Source organism: Lissotriton helveticus, chromosome 11, assembly GCF_964261635.1.
Source record: "Lissotriton helveticus chromosome 11, aLisHel1.1, whole genome shotgun sequence".
NCBI lineage: Eukaryota > Metazoa > Chordata > Amphibia > Caudata > Salamandridae > Lissotriton > Lissotriton helveticus.
This window is the reverse complement of record NC_136072.1, coordinates 305,976,045-305,993,913: the sequence shown is the minus strand read 5'-3', so window position 1 is coordinate 305,993,913 and position 17,869 is coordinate 305,976,045. Positions and strand designations below refer to the sequence as shown.

Sequence of the window (17,869 nt, the reverse complement as noted above, 5' to 3'; positions counted from 1 at the left end):
CGACACATAATAAGGGCCATCTTTTAGATCATGTGTATAGCAATCTGGATGCGCTGAACACCGAACCGCCCTTGCCACTACCCTGGACTGATCACTATTTAATACCTTTTACCTGGGTAACTGGTAGTCCCCCACCTGCCCAAGAACCTAAAAAAAACACTGGGGTAGAAAGTGGTCTAAACTTTCCTCTATTAAGTGGGAATCTGCGCTGGTTGATTTCAAACCTCCGAAGTCGTCCAATCCTGAGACGGCCAGTAGCAACTTTGACAATTGGATCCAAAACTCCCTTGATTTAGTTCTCCCGAAGGAACCCATGCACTACATAAAAAGGCAAAAAGTAGCCCCCTGGTATACCCCAGTCTAAGGAACATGAAACAATCATGCCGTAAGCTGGAAAGGGTTTGGAGGCAAGATCGCTCACAACACAAGAAGGCAGATTATAGGGCTGCAATTAGGCTTTATAAAACCGAAATTAAGGTGGCCCAAGCCCGGTTTTATGAAACAAAAATTAATTTAGCTGCAAACGCCCCTAAGGAAATCTTTCTGATAGCTAAATCACTGATTACCCCCCCCCCCCCCGAGAGTTAGCACCAACAGAAGGAGCTCTTGCTCGTTGTAATAATTTAGCAACCTTTTTCTATCAGAAAATCCAGACTATCTATGCATCTTTTGCCCCTGATAAAATGGAATTAGATGCTGCTACAACATCGAGTTCCACTGCCCTGACCACCTGTACGCTGGAAAAATTTACCCTCCTAGATTCTAGTTCCTTGGATAAAATTATGCCCAATGTCACCTCAGGATCCCCTAGAGACCCAGCACCACCACAGTTCCTTACCTCGGTCATTGATTTAATTCGTCCAGCTATTCTGGATGTTCTTAACACCTCAATCATCTCGGGCATAGTCCCTACATCTTGGAAATGAGCAATGGTCAGGGCTCTTTTAAAAAAAAAAAAACTAGACCAAAGCAATTTATCTAACTTTCGCCCCATTTCCCTGCTGCCCTGGTTGAGCAAATTGGTCGAGAAGCACATCAATAACATCTTAGTGGAACATTTGGAATCTAATGACCTGCTGTGTGCCTCCCAGACGGGGTTTCGTCCCCAACATGGGACGGAGACAGCCTTGTTGGCAGTAACCGAGGAAACGAGACCGGGGAGGGAAGGCAGCCATTATATTATTAGATTATTAGATCTGAGCGCCGCGTTCGACACGATTAACCATGCAATTTTATTACATCGTCTCAATGGTATGGGAGTGTCGGGCGCGGCTCTGACATGGCTCACCTCCTTCCTGGACGGGCGCTTATTTCAGGTCTTTGAGGGAGAGGTTGTTTCCACCAAACAGCCACTTAGTTGTGGGTTTTCCCAGGGCTCGGCCCTGAGCCCCACACTTTTTAATATTTACATGAGGCCCCTGGCAGAGATAGTCTACCCATTTGGCGTCCGATTTGTCACCTACGCAGACGACACCCAGCTTGTGGTGTCACTGAATCACGCTGAGGGGTTGTCTAGCACTCTGAGTCCTTGCTTAGAGACAGTGGCCAGATGGATGGACATTTCTTGCCTTAGATTGAATGGGGAAAAAACAGATGTTATGCTAGTAGGCAATCCTTCACCCACCATTCTAGCCCCCATTTGGCCCATGTGTCTAGGACCCCCCCCTCTCCCAAACCACAGATAAAAAGCCTAGGAGTGTGGCTGGACAGTTCACTTGATTTTATATTCCAGGCCACCAAAACCTCATCCACCTGTTATGGCCTGATGAGAATGCTCCGGAAGGTTCTCCCTTTGCTTCCTTTCCAGGCGAGAAGAATCATGGTCCAGGCTCTGATACTTTCTCGCCTGGATTACGGTAATGCTCTCTACCTGGGAGCTCCGAGGGCCGCGATCAACAAGCTTCAGGTCACTCAGAACTGTGCCGCCCGACTGCTTTTTCAAATTCCACGCTGGCAGTCGGCCAAATCAGCTTTGAGGAAACTGCACTGGCTTCCTGTGGCAGCCAGGATACAGTTTATAGCTATGTGTTTGACCCAGAAAGCTATACGAAGAATGGGCCCAGCTATAATGCATCCTTTAGTGACCCCATTCCTTCCCTTTAGAGCTCTTCGCTCTAGCTCATTACACCTGGCCACGACTACTAAGATAAACAAGGGTCGTTGGGGTGGTCGCTCATTCTCACACAACGCCGCAAGAACATGGAATTCCCTCCCTCTTGCTCTCAGAGAGAACAACACACTGCTGGCATTCAGAAAGCTTAAAAAAAATATTTGTTTGGAATAATCTGTTAGCCCTCTGCCCTGTTACCTCTTGATTCTAGCCAAAGCGCTGCGAGGCCTCAGGGTAGACCATGCGCTATACAAATTTAGTTTTCATTTAATTCAATCCTACCTTATCTGAGCTAATGGCTGAAGTACAGTCTTTTGAGGAAGTGTCAGGTTATCAAGATAACAGTGATAAAACTGAGTTCATGGCTTGGAATACCACAGCTCAGGGGGTCAGGCTTTCTAAAGAACTAAAGTACTTGGGAGTGATAGTAACCCAGGATATAGGAAAGATGCCCAAAACAAACTTAGATAAAGTCTTGAAGGAGGTGGAGCTTTTACTGAAGAGATGGCAGATTCTACCGTTATCCCACTATGGGAGAGTTAATTTGATCAAAATATGTGTTCTTCCCAAATTTGCCTACCTTTTTAATAATATAACCCTGGAATTCGACAAAACTTCTCTTTTGAAAATACAGGGTAAGATCTCCTCGTTTATATAGGCAAGTAAAGGGATTAGGCTATCCTGGAAGAAGCTTAAGGGAAAGCTGGCCAAGGGAGGCTTGGGTCTGCCGCACCTTCAGTTGTATTGTTGGGCAAAGCAATTAAAAAACTGCAGGATGCTACTATTAACCCCTTCCATGCTGATGACGAGCTCAGCTCGTCATCAGCGTTACCTGCAGCCGCGGGCCGTGGAGGGAGTTACGGTGGGGCAGGGAGGCGGGGAGGGGGAGGGGCGGGGTGGAGGGTGCGAAAAACAGGCATATGGATCATTGCAGGTAAGTACACAATTTAATTAATAAAACGAAAATCGTAGCGCGCACTGCATGGCAAAAAGCAATGCGGTGCTCGCTACGAATTTCGTTTTATTAATTAAATTGTGTACTTACCTGCAATAATCCATATGCCTGTTTTTCGCACCCTCCACCCCGCCCCTCCCCCTCCCCGCCTCCCTGCCCCACCGTAACTCCCTCCACGGCCCGCGGCTGGTTACCTGCCGTGTGCTGATGACGAGCTGAGCTCGTCATGTATCGCGGTAATTTAAAAAATGCCGCACACAGCGGGAAAAGCCGCCGCACGCATGCGGTTAAAACCAGATAGCTCCTTGATTGGTAGTATGTTCAAAGCCTTGTTTTCGGATATGGATGAGGTAGGTTTTATGTATAAATTTGGAGCCCCTAAATACTTTCAAAAGATCAGGCTTAAGACTCTATGTGTGGCGGCTAAACTATGGACTGAGTGTCGAGCTGGTTTAGGATTGCCGTATTATAGTGATTGGGCTCCAGTGTGGGACTCTCCAGGAATTCCGGAATGCTTTATAGACACACTATCTCAGCCATTAAAAGAGGCCGGAATCCTACATTGGAAGGATTTAATGGATGGGAACCTCTGTCATCCTTGGCGAGTATTGTGGAACCTTACTAGTGGAGCTCTTTCTAGATTTAAATTTTACCAAATTTCTTCATGGTGTAAAAGCCTAAGTAGGGTAGTTCCCGAGGCTACCTCCATGGAAGAAGAGTTGCAAGACCCAACAGTTAAAAAAAGGAAGTAGGCTGGTGCTACCAGCATCTTCTTGCAGCAGGAGATAAGAAAATGGAGCGCCCATATCTGGTCTGGGAGAAGTGCTTGCCGAGTGAAGACCTGGAAAAGTTATGGCAAGTATCTTTGGAAATTTTATATCCACTAATTAAATCTGCTGCACTCAGGAAAAATAATTTCTTCACACTGCACAGGATATACTGTTTGCCTTTGAAGCTTGCCAAAATAAAGGGAGGTGGAGAGGCTAACTGCACAAGATGTGGAGCCCGAACGCAGATGATGTTCACATTTTTGCAGCTTGTCCGCTGATTCAAGAGTTCTGGGGCAGTGTGGGTAAGACCTTGTCTGACGTGATCGGCATGGAGGTTGAAGTAATCTCCTCTCTTATCATTTTTGGTATTATATTGAAGCCTGATGCTCTGTTGGGGTTCTCGGGGCCTGAGAGTAAATTGGTATTCTACCTCGTCCTTTTGGCAAGAAGGGAGATCTGTAAGCTTTGGCGCCAGGCCCCCTTCCAACTTGGAGAGCCAGGTGGAATGTGGTACGATAATTTAGAGACTTGGATCAAAAGGTCAATCAGAATAGGGGTAGGCAGATGTGGGGTTGTTCTGGAATCTGTTAGATGGAACTGCTGGTGTTTAATTTATTTGTACTATCCAATGATTAGACCTCTTGGTCTGCTCCCGATGAGTGGTGTGGCCGGGTTCCACATAAACATCATCAGCTGAGTCTACACCCCTTAGATAAAAACAACAAGGGTGTTACAGGTTGAGAGGTCGTTGTATCTATGGAGGTCATATGAGGATTAATAAAAAATAAATAAAAAAAAGAGTTACTTGAAACCTCTGCAAGAGTCTGCAGAGTTCCGTGAGTGGGCGGGACCGGCATGTCACGTTGATTTTTAGCACCAGGACCTTGTTCCGTGCGGCAAAATCAGCGCTAACATCAGGAAGCACGCACCAGAGGGCACTGCTTCTGTACTGCCACTCAAGCATATTTTCTACTCAAGCGGCAGCTTTCTCATCATTAATGGTTGCGACTGTCAGTTGTTGCCTGTTTTGAGAAAATCTTGCTGGGTGCCGCTCTAGTACCCAAAAGTTGTGCTGGGGTCGGCAATTCTTGCTTGCCAACTTACCATTGGTGAGTCGCACGTGAGAAAAAACTCCACTATGCGGCGGAGTTTTGCCAGAACTCCACATTACAAGTGTAAAGCAGAGTGGGCAAAATTCTGCTAATTCCTTTGGCGGAGCAGAATCTTTTGTCCACCCCTACTTTTAGCATAAACATGGCCATTGTCTTTTCTCTCCCCATTCACAGTAGTTGACTCTCTTTTCATATACAATGGAAGGGGTACCTTATTTAAAAAGCACCACTCTGATGGCTGAGAGTTTTAATTTCTTTGCAAATTCATTGTCACTAAGTATAGGAAACATTGGACTCCTGTAAAATAAAAAAAATCCTCTTACCAACGGTCATGTTGTATTAACATTTTTTTTTTAATCAAATTTGTTGTGCTTGTAATGAAGGCAATGACAGCGTTATGTTGTGTTAATCTATGTTCAATTTTCCCTGCGCAATTAATAAAACAAGCTCACATAAAGACAAATAAAGGTAGAAGATAGTTTTTATGTTTCAGTAAGAGCTGAAACATCTTTAGAGTACACTTATATTTATCTTTCTACTTATTGTTCTTCTCATTTTACTACAGCCCTTCCCAGTTTGATGTTTCACAAATGAAGGAGCATTTTAGGCCATATATGACTTTTGCATTTCTCTTTTGTATTTTTGCTAGGCTTATTAATGTTACTGCTGCTGTTTATTTAATTACTTGACGCAACTAGGGTTGCACAGTAAAATGTATCAAAAATTCTGTCTGGTGACTCACTGCACTAATCTATCAACTCTAGAAATCCGTGTTTGACACCACCTCATGTTCACCAGCTTGAATTCTTGCAGGTCCACTTTGTCTCTTATCCTTCTAAGGTCGATATCATGAGTACTATTCAATTGTATGACTATACATTTCCCTTAGTCAGCGAAGAATAGCTTACCTATTGTGCTTCTATGGTTTGTTACAGCTAGGAAAGCCAATAGATCTGATTTTATTGTGCTAGAAGAGTGGTTCTTAACCTTTTGATTCCTGTAGACCCCCACTTAATCATTACTGGAATATGTGGACCCCCACTAAAGCAATACTGGAATCCAGGGACCCTACCGAGTCATTATTCGAATCAGGAGACCCCAGCCTAAGCAATCTCAAATATTTGAATGTAAAAATAATGCTCATAAATTCATCAAAGAAACACATAAATGATGAAATATTGTATTTAATTTACAAACAAATATAAAAACATCAACATTTTATTTGTAATTAGGTTTATAAATTCAACTAACACCACCCATCCTCCAACTATATTCTGTTTGCCTGCCCCACCAATCAATCTGTCTGTAGAAACTTATTTTTTAGCCTCCAAGTTAACATTTCTTGACATTTACAAAATGTTTTAAAAATGTAAGCTTTACATTTTGCTTTTTTATTTATATGCACCTTATTAATTTAAAAAATATTAATGGTTTCCTAAGCAGTCACAGACCCCCTGAGTAGCCCTTGTAGATCCACAGGGATCCTCTGACCACAGGTTAAGAACCACTGTGCTGGAAAATTCAAAAACAGGTATGCACAAGTGCTATTTATGTGCATTAGCAAAGTAAAGCTTGACTTATTGGTGTTGTCAGAGGCATTTAACAACCATAGAAAGATAATGGTGAAGCTATACTACACACATTTTTTAAAGCAAATATTTACCACTTGGGGCATGTTGGTGCTGAAAAACCAATTATTTATTGCTACTAGCTCTTTTTTTCCAACCAGAAGGATAAAATACTGAGGAGACCCGCCAACATTGACTTCGACAAAAAGCATTCTAAGATGACTACCCATGAGCGCACGTAGATATGTGTGCATTGGCTGCTGTCTTTGATGTTTTTGCCTAAAGTGTAACACATACCGCTATCGAAGATGACCACCAATGCGTCTACATAAATGCAGCCATCTTGTAATTCTTTTGCCATACTTTATTATTTGTTACTCTTCTAAGATAGCTGACAAATTGCTTTCAAATATGCCAGCCATCTTGGAAAGGTAAAGTTATATGGAACTATAGTAAAGTAAAAAACCAGTGGCAAAGCCAAAGTTCAGCAGCCAAGGCCAGACCTATTGTCTTTGCCAACGCTTGTTCTGGCTTGCTGAGTCAAGTTTCGCCAACTTAGTTTGTCTTTGTCCTGTGCAGAAGTGTAATCTAAAAGTACCATTACTGCCTGTGCTTATACATTTTTAAACTGACCTGACACTGCACTTCCCAATGCTAGAAGTGAAAAAATTTACTTAGGAATCCCATAAATTGGAGGCCAATCAATGTCAGTAGAAACAAGATGGCATCACAAGAGGTGTAGCCATAAGTAGTAGGGTCTGACAGTCAACGTATACATGTGTTTTAAAAAAAAACTCTGTCCCAAAGAAATTTTCTAAAAAAACATGTGATAGTTAATCTGTTCCGGCAGACTTGGTTCAAAAAAGATAAGGTGCATCGATTTATCAGTATGGTGGGTAAATGCCCCATCACAGTCCAAAAACCTGCTGAAGGAAAAACTCTCATATATTTTTAACCGGGATTCACATCCACAATTTATTTGTGGCATGTTTTATTATTGATTCCCTCACCAGAATGATGGTGCATCTGGGCGGGAAAACCTCTTTCTAGGATCTCTTTATATTGTAGGGATCAGGTACAATAAAACTATCTAAGGTACAACAAAATGTATTGCTTTATTAGCCGTTACCCTGGTAAGATTAAAAGCACAATGGTACTGAAATTGTACCTAATGGGTCCTGGGAGCGGTCAGTGCCCCTGAAATGAAATGAATGAAATGAAATGAAATGAAAGTGAATTTGTTAAGCGCGGTTGCTGCCCAGGGGCGTCCAAGCACTAGGAACCAACAGAGATAATTAGCGGAGGCAGGAATTGCTAGCAGAAAGTTACTGAGAGAAGTTGAAAAGGAATGTCTTTAGCTGTTTACGGAATGAGGAAAGATTGGGGTTAGCTCTCAGATGAAGGGGAAGGGTATTCCACGTCTTGGAGGCATTGTGGGTTAACGTCCTGCCGCCTGATGTAGACTTTTTTATTCTGGGGGCGGTAGCCATGAAGGCCTGGTTTGAGCGGAGGTTTCTGTTGGGTTGATAGTGGGTGACTAGGTCACGGGTGATCATAGGACCTGTGTCCCAGAAGGCCTGGTGGGCAATACACATGGCCTTGAAGAGGATTCTCCGGCGCACTGGCAGCCAATGTAGGCTGATCAGACCAGCTTTAACTGATTGTCTGCGTGGGAGCTGAAGCAGTGTGCGAGCTGCACAGTTCTGCACTGTCTGAAGTCTCCACAGTGTGTACTCTGGAGCAGCAAGGTAGAGGACGTTGTTAAAGTCCAGGCGGGACTGGATCAAACCCTGGATGGCTACCTGCTTAGCCTCTATGGGTAGAAGGGGGAGAACTTTCTTTAACATCCTGAGAAGGCTGAAGCAGGTAGCCGAGAGTTTAGTAGCTTGGATGTTAAATGAGAGGGATCTATCCAGCCACACCCGAGGCTCTTGATGTTATCCTTAGGTGCTGGGGGGTGCCCAGACAGGGGGGCCACAAGGAATTGAAGAAACTAGGATCAGAGGGGCCCAGAAGCATCAGCTCCGTCTTGTCCCCATTTAGTTTGAGTGATGAGGAGGACATCAGCTCTTTACCTCCTCTAAACACTTTCTGAGCCCTCCTAACATTGGCGTGTCGGCCTCCTGCGCCAATGAGACCACCAGCTGGGTGTCGTCCGCATAAGAAATAATCTTAACTCCAAAAGGACGGACAACCTCAGCCAGTGGCCTCATATAGATGTTGAAAAGCGCAGGGCTTAAAGAGGAGCCTTGTGGGACCCCGCACCTCAATGGTCTGCTAGTGGACACCGACTCACCGTCGAATACTCGAAAGGATCTGTCCTTCAAAAAGGACTTGAACCATAGCCAGGCTTTGTCCTTGATACCGACACTAGCCAGACGGTTCAGCAAGATGTCGTGGCCGACCGTGTCGAATGCCGCGCTGAGGTCAAGGAGGATCACTGCCACTGATCCTCCTTGATCCAGGATTTTTCTGGATTCCTCAGTGACCATGAGAAGGGCGGACTCAGTTCCGTGTTTGGGTCTAAAACCTGTCTGGGTGGGATCTAACAGTTGGTTGTTTTCTAAGAAATCAACCAATTGGCCGTTGATGTATCTCTCCAGGACTTTACTCAGCCAGGGGAGCAGGGAGATGGGCCGGTAGTTGCTAAAGTCTGAGGGATCCAGACTGGGTTTCTTTAGCAGGGCTCGGACCATGGCCCGTTTCCAGCCAGGAGGGACCGTGCCGGAAGTGATGGATGCGTTCAAGAGGTCCATTATGGTGGGCAATGTGATCTGGGATGCTGACATTACGATGTCTGGCGGGGCTGGATCGTCAGGGGATCCAGATTTAACTTTCCGAGCCACAGATTCTAGGTATACAAGATCTAGAGGGGGGAAGTGGTCCAGTGTGGGTGGAGGCTGTAATGGGGGGTGTGCCATGATTGTGTTGGTCCAAGCTAGGGGGGGAGGTAGCTAGGGGGGGAAGGATGCGTACATTTTATTGACTTTTTGGTGGAAAAACTCTGCCACCTCATTACAATGGTCTGTAGATTTAGTCTCATGCAGGCTAGATGGCAAGTTGGTAAGTTTTTTCACAATTTGGAAAATTTCTCTGCGTTTTGATTTGGCTAAAATAATTCTATTAGAGAAGTATGCAGCTTGGGCGGCTTTGACTTCTTCTTTATACTCATTGATTAGGTCTCGGTATCAAATTTTTTCCACCGGAGAATAATCCAGACGCCATTGTCTTTCAGTTTTTCTACATTGGCGTTTCTTTACCCTGAGAGCCTCTGAGTACCAGGGAGCGGTTTTATGGGAGCGTTTCAACGTGGTTTTTCTTTTAGGGAGAGAGCCATCAAGGGTTTGAGTGATCCAGTCTTCATATGCCTGGTTTGCTAGACAAGGATCCTCATTATAGAGGGGTTGGTTACTGGCGAGTTTAATAGTCCATTCATCGACTGGGAGGCGAGACCAGGCTCTGGCGAGTCTTACTGTGGATCTAGTGGGTAAGGGCTTAAATGTGGTCCAGGTGAAGGGAACTAATAAATGGTCTGTCCACGGGAGGGGAATTGGTAGACTGGTTGCCAGATCTACACAGTTGCTGAACACAGGGTCCAGCAGAGGACCCTTAACGTGAGTTGGAGTCCTGACATGTTGGATTAGTTGCAGAGCAGCTAGGTCATCTACGAGCGTAGTGGCCGTGTGATCCAAAGCAGAATCAAAATGAAGGTTAAGATCACCTAACAGAGTGAAGTTCGAGGAAGTACTAACGCGTTCAGCCACAATCGAGGCAAGATGGTTGTGGAATTGCTTAGGGGGGCCTGGGGGGCGATAGATTAGTGTTCCTGAGAAGCAGTTATTAGGAGAAAGTTCAAGACTAAAGGCTAAGCTCTCGCAATCAGGGATTGTTTCCGGGGTAACTCGGCAGAGAAACTGATCTTTATAAATGATTGCTAGGCCTCCTCCTCTACCCTCAGGATGGTCCTGCCGAGTGATTTGGAAGCCTGGGGGGAGGGCTGTTACTAGGGCAGGGTCCGAATCTGTGGCAAGCCACGTTTCCGTCAGGAATACAATGTCTGGCATGCGTTCTTCTAACAACAGGGCAATCTACGCCCTGTGTTTAGGCAGGGATCTGCAGTTTAGCATAAACATGCAGTACTCGTGTGTCAGGTCTAGGGCCGGCTTAGGTTTAAGGGTTGATTTGCATTTAGGACAAGTTTGTGGGATGTCTTCTGTGTGATAGAGATGCAGGTGGCAGTCCCCACCAGGGGGTCTGATACCGTGGAGGGTTTCAGCGCTATAATTCCTGGTCTTTAAAGCCTGAGATATAGGGGGAATGGCCCTAGGCCCGGACTCGGCGCGGACGAGCGCAGACGAGCTTGCCTTAAGCGCGCCTTCGGCGCGCAATCGTCGCGCCCGCTGCGCTCGTCCGCTGCGCCTCCGGTAGAAGCACATGTTTATAGGGCGGTGAGAGGATACAGGGGGGCGTGGTCTCACAAGTGGGCGTGTCTTGTGGCTAGGCGAGGGTAATGGCGGCAAAAAGAGACAGAGAGACTCTCCCACGTCAGCGCCGATTCCGCTGTGCGAGGATGCCTGCACCAGGAGGATCGGGTGCACAATAGGTCAGTGAGTGGTTTTTAAAAGACTATTTCACACAATTTAAAAAAGATATACGAGCGATTTCTACTCCCGGCTGTGCCTCAGGAGGTTCCAGTCAGTAAGAGCGACGCTTGTAAATCAGCGCGCTTTAAGTAGTTGGAGCGGGGGGCGTGGCCTCACAAGTGGGCGTGTCTTGTGGCTAGGCGAGGGTAATGGCGGCAAAAAGAAACAGAGAGACTCTCCCGCGTCAGCGCCAATTCCGCTGTGCGAGGATGCCTGCACCAGGAGGATCGGGTGCACAATAGGTCAGTGAGTGTTTTTTTAAAAGACTATTTCACACAATTTAAAAAAGATATACGAGCGATTTCTACTCCCGGCTGTGCCTCAGGAGGTTCCAGTGATTAAGAGCGACGCTTGTAAATCAGCGCGCTTTAAGTAGTTGGAGCGGGGGCGTGGCCTCACAAGTGGGCGTGTCTTGTGGCTAGGCGAGGGTAATGGCGACAAAAAGAGACAGAGAGACTCTCCCGCGTCAGCGCCGATTCCGCTGTGCGAGGATGCCTGCACCAGGAGGATCGGGTGCACAATAGGTCAGTGAGTGGTTTGTTAAAAGACTATTTCACACAATTTAAAAAAGATATACCAGCGATTTCTACTCCCGGCTGTGCCTCAGGAGGTTCCAGTCATTAAGAGCGACGCTTGTAGATCAGCGCGCTTTAAGTAGTTGGAGCGGGGGGCGTGGCCTCACAAGTGGGCGTGTCTTGTGGCTAGGCGAGGGTAATGGCGGCAAAAAGAGACAGAGAGACTCTCCCGCGTCAGCGCCAATTCCGCTGTGCGAGGATGCCTGCAACTGGAGGATCGGGTGCACAATAGGTCAGTGAGTGGTTTTTTAAAAGACTATTTCACACAATTTAAAAAAGATATACGAGCGATTTCTACTCCCGGCTGTGCCTCAGGAGGTTCCAGTCATTAATGCTGAAAAGTCGTGAAAAGTACTGTCACATTCACTCCAATGATAAGGTTTTTCCCCAGTGTGTGTTCGCTGATGACGTTTTAGGTCTGATAACCGACTGAAGCTCTTTCCACATTCATTGCACTTGAATGGTTTTTCCCGTGTGTATTCGCTGATGTTTTTAGAGGTTTGAAAAGAGACTAAACCACTTTGCACATTCACTGCACTTGAATGGTTTTTCCCTTGTGTGTATTCGCTGATGTTTTTGAAGGTGTGATAACTGACTAATGCTCTTCCCATATTAATTGATCTTGAATGGTTTTTCCCCTGTGTGTTTTCGCTGGTGATACCTTAATGCTGAAGAGTTGCAAAAACTACTGTCACATTCACTACAATGATAAGGTTTTCCCCCGTGTGTGTTCGCTGATGACTTTGGAGGTGTGATAACCGACTAAAGGTCTTCATACATTCACTGCAATTGTATGGTTTTTCACCTGTGTGTGTTCGCTGATGACTTTGGAGGTGTGATAACCGACTAAAACTCTTAACACATTCACTGCAATGGTATGGTTTTTCACCTGTGTGTGTTCGATGATGTCTTTGGAGTTGTGATAACTGACTAAAGCTCTTCACACACTTGTTGCAATGGTATGGTTTTTCACTTGTATGTGTTTGCAGAAGTCTTTGGAGGTGTGATAATAAACTAAAGCTCTTCACACATTCATTGCAATGGTATGGTTTTTCCCCTGTGTGTGTTCGCTGATGTCTTTGAAGATGTGATAACCGACTAAAGCACTTTGCACATTCACTGCACTTGAATGGTTTTTCCCCTGTGTGAGTTCGCTGATGTCTTTGAAGGTTTAATAATTGACTAAAGCACTTTGCACATTCACTGCACTTGAATGGTATTTCCCCTGTTTGTATTCGCTGATGTTTCTGGAGGTTTGATAAGTGACTAAAGCACTTTGCACATTCACTGCACTTGAATGGTTTTTGCCCTGTGTGTATTCGCTAATGTTTTTGGAGTTTTGATAAGTGACTAAAGCTCTTTGCACATTCACTGCACTTGAATGGTTTTTGTCCTGTGTATGTGTGCTGATGAAGCTTGCGTAGTGATGACAAACTAAAGCTCGTGCTGTATGTGTATGATTCTTCTTTCTTGGTTAGTGTCTGAGGGTCTGGTATATATTTGTCTGCATCCCATGATTGCATTTCCTGATGGGCCGACATGGCTGATAAAGCACTTGTGTTTTTCTCACACACTGTATATGTGTGCAGTATTTTGCACATTTGATTTCTGTTTTAACAATAAAATGCGATAGCCACCAAATATTTGCCACACTCCTAATATGTAGAAGGTGTCTTTGTAGGCGATTATGCCTTTAGATTGGATTATGGCAATGCACGCTTGTGGGTAAAGATGTATCTTCCTTCTGGTCGGTGCAAATCAGGACAGTCTGCTTTATTGTAGATATAAGAACTCCTCTTTCCTTTACCCGTCAATTGTCTGGCTCCGCTCTGCTGTGCTCTACTCTGGTTACTGTGGTTTGGCAAGAAAGAGTTTACAATTCACCTCAAGCACGGAATGATGACTTGTCGTCATTTTAGAAAACAGAGCACTGTGGTAATCACACCATACCGATCCGATGATCAAAGCTGGTGTTGGACACTTGTTTATTACAGGAGGCGGTTTGTTATTGTTGTTGCCTTCATTTTCCTAAGGTCATTTCTTCATCTCGTGGCACGGAGGTGCACAGCTCAGCCTCTTACAATCACTGAACAACCCCTGCATTGCTGGTCTACAAGTTATGGCCACAGGCTTTGCGAGTAAAGGTCAATTGGCCTTTTTCAGGACAAAAAAGAATCCCTAGTAATGGTACCTGAATTTATAGTGATTCACTTATTAACTTTTTTATATATAGCCAGATCAGGCACATACTCATGCTTGCTTAAATAAATTCCTTCCCAGGGAAATTGTCAATTATCTGTAAGGCAGAGATAGAGAGGTCCATAATTAGCAATAACATTTTCCATTGGAAAACAGATTCCTTCAGTGAAATGCGCTCTTGTGAGGCCCACTTCATGATAACACAGAGCACACATTCACACGTGATGTGCTGAAAAAAATGACTCACAATGCTGATACAACTTTAAAATTAAGGCGCACAGCATTCATATTTTCTGAGTTATAATGTTGCCCAATAGCCCAATTTGTTCACTCACCCCTTGATGGGTAATTTATTGCATCATAGGTTACAGGGACAGGACTGGCTTTGTAGTCACATACCAAGAATATAGAATTATATTTCAAAATTATGAGGCTAGAATGTACCAGGCAGAATCCCTTTTATCCTAGCCACTTGAGGGAGATGAAAGGTACCTGCTCCCCAGGTTAACTTATTTTGCCAAAAGTCGTGGTTGGTGAATACACCTAGAATAATCTGTGTTGTACCTTCATCCTGTTAGCATGGATCTTGCCAGTTGTAGTTAAATGCTTTCTGTCTGCCTGCATAGGGTTCTGAACTACATTCTCACATCAGTGCACGGAAGCAGTCTGACTTCATGTGTCCTGCGAACATGAGAACACATGTAACTTTCTAATCTTTGCATCCACGTTGAGTCTGGTAGCAGATCACCTCATTATATTTTATTTAAGACTAGCTTACCCGTCGCGCGTTGCTGCGATCTCAGAAGAAAGGAAATTTAAGGAAACTTGTTATGATAACATTAAATTTACATTGTGTCATTTTTATTGAAACTTATTCATTTTATTTTTGAAAACATATCTAAGTGTGGCTTGAGCAGTGCGTCCTCGATTGGCTTCCAATCTTGATTCTGGTTGCTCTCCTGTTTCATTCGAGCGAGCTTGAGCATTGCGTAATTGATCGTTTTCCAATCTTGATTCTGGTTGCTCTCCTGTTTCATTCGAGCGGGCTTGAGCAGTGCATAATCGATCTGTTTCCAATCTTGATTCTCGTTGCTTGTTCGTTTGAGAAGAACGGGCTTGAGCAGTGCGTACTCGATCGGCTTCCAATCTTGATTCCCGTTGCTCATTCGTTTGAGAATTACGGGCTTGAGCAGTTTGTATTCGAACAGCTTCTAATCTTTCTTCCCGTTGTTCGTCTGTTTCTGAAGTTCATAATGCCTTTTTCTTTCGTGCTTCTGATGTAGATTGACCAATCAATTTCCGTTTGGGGGTCATATCTGTCGACGATGCTTGCAAAAACGCTGTCTACTTCAGTATTCAAAAGATTATGAGGGCCCTGGGGGCCGATTTAAAATAAAAATGTGGGACAGAAACCTTCGCAGGAGTGTACTCAACAACTTCCCAAAGTTTCATGGCGATCGGATGAATGGTGTAGTAATGCATAAAGGACAAACAGACAGACAGACATACTTTCGTTTTTATATATATAGATCTATTTCTAATGGTGGTTGTGCCCAGAATGATAGCTATTTTGGTTGGTAGTAGTACAAATTATACCCAGATGTGTAAAATCATATTATAGGGATAAGATGTAGGTAAAAATTGAGGAAATTGAAAAAGATATAAGTGAACATTTGCCTACATACATGGTATACATTCAAATCACATATTTGTGCAGAAGTATATAAAGCATTTGTAGAGGCCTTCCCAGAAGACACTACCCCAGCCTCTCCCCAGGTTTCTACCATAGACATTCACACCAAAGTGGCTGTAGCCTTCCAACTGACTGTGACTAAAACCCCTCTAAAGAAAGCAGTAGCTAAGACACCCAGGCTGAAAGTAATCTATGGTACACAATTCATGCTGTGATTCCATAAAATCATTAATAGCCACACTAAAAAATAATTACTTGCGTGACATGTATGACTTAAGAGGCTTATACAAGAACACAACTAGATTGGCTCAGACAGCATAGGAGGAAGGGTGCAGGGTGGATCTGGTGATGGCTGCTAAAATGGGGGACAACGTCTTGTTCTGGAAAATGATTGCTAATAGGAGTAGGACTTCAACTCTAGAGCTAGAGTGCCATATTTGTGATGTCACTCACCATGTCATGAGTTATGCTATATATGAGGTCATAAGCAGTGCATTGCAGGGGTGTAAGTTATTGTTAGCTCAGCTAACTGTAACTGCTGAATTTCACTGGTTGTGTACAGGTAAAATCTGAGACTATAACGTCAGTGTAACCTTTGTTTAAATTCTGTTTCCTAACTATAACATCCCTCTAACCTTTGTTTTTATTGTGACTTTCTAAGTTTAAAAAAATTATATTTCCCAACTGTAACCTGTTGAGAGTCAGTGTGTCAGTGAATGCATGAGTGTTTCAGTGGGTATGTAAGTGAGTGTGTAAGTGTCTTACTGGGTGTGCGAGTGTCTGAGTGGGTCGGTAAGTAGATAAGTGAGTCTCTGAGTGGGTGTCTGGGTGGGTGTGTGAGTATCTGAGTATTTCTGCCTTCGTTTCGGGTCACTTATGACATTTATTCTGTCTCTTTGAGCTCGCTGCCGACCTTTATTTTTCCTCTTTCTGTTAAGCCTATTTGCGTGTAGGGAAACAGATGAAAGCTCTGCTTTCTGCAAGCAGGAGCGATTTGAGAGCTCCCACTTGCAGAAAGCAGAGTTATGTTTGCTTTAGCTTGTTGGGAGCTGTCAGCTCCCTTCAAGCAAAAGCAAACAGCTACCTCCTGAGGGTGGGCATCTCAGGAGATAGCATTCACTGGGTGGTGGCAGTCCCAGGGCCTTCCATTGCTCCACGAAGGGGCTGCTCAAACCCCCTCTAATATAGTACTTAGCACCGGGGAGGTGGTGGTCCCAGGGGCTGTGGGGGGAGAGAGCTGTTCAGCCCCCCTCCATTTGAATACATTGTCCTGAGGAGGTGGCAGACCCCAGGATACAGGGGGTGCTGCATGGGTACCTCCCGCATACATTAAAATCAGTGCCTCTGGGAGATGATGGTCCCCGGGCCTTTCATAAGCCCTAGGAGTGGGGCCCGTGTGCTTCTCTCCTTCTTATAATTCCTCATGCCCCAGGACCTGGTCCACCCGAGGACTAAACATTACAGAAGCACAGGACCCCTTGCTTATTTTTTTATTTTTCAGCAGGAGCAGTGCCACTTCGGACCCTACCCCTAAAGACTGCTTTATTGCCCCAGGCTGAAGTCAAGTCCCAAGATGGTTGTCAACACTTCCTGATTGAAGTGTTGGCAGCCAATCACATTTCAGCACAGGACTGTTGGATCCACGGAGGATCTGCGTCCCTATATATTTTTATCTGTTTTTTTTTAATTATGCAAAAACTACTGATCGGATTTACACCAAATAACACAAAGCTTTCTTTCTGGACCAAGAGCTACCTTTCCACCACATTTGGTGTAATTCTGTCAAGCGGTTCGCGCTGTAGTCGCAACTAGAATCGTTTTGGGAATTAACATGGGAAACACACTTTTTGGAACCCCCTTTTTCTCTGCTCCTGGGTATTTGATCATGCCAATACTTTCCATGCACAATAAGAATCACTGGGGCACTTCTTTTGGAAAAGTTCATGAAGATTCGTCAAAAGGCACTAAATATATAGGCAAGTCAAAAAATGCTTTTCCTATGGTAATATGATCTAACTATAACTACCTATTGGCGACTGCCAGTAGAATATCTGTGTGTATGTGTGCGTGTGTGTGTGTGTATATATATATTCTCCCCTCCAACTTCCTGCAAGCATCACACAAGTTGACGACACTTTGTACTGTAGGGGATTGCAGCGCCGGCCCTACGAGGAGCAAACGCCCGATGAGGAAGCATGACACCCCCCGGGGTGTGTGAGGGCAACAGAGGATGTAGAATTATTT

General features: G+C 44.7%; 1 protein-coding gene across 1 annotated transcript in view; it reads left to right on the top strand.

Annotated features, from left to right (window-relative positions):
- Positions 1-17,869, top strand: part of AMER3 (APC membrane recruitment protein 3) — a 123,431-nt gene that overhangs the window by 13,851 nt on the left and 91,711 nt on the right. The window lies entirely within an intron of this gene.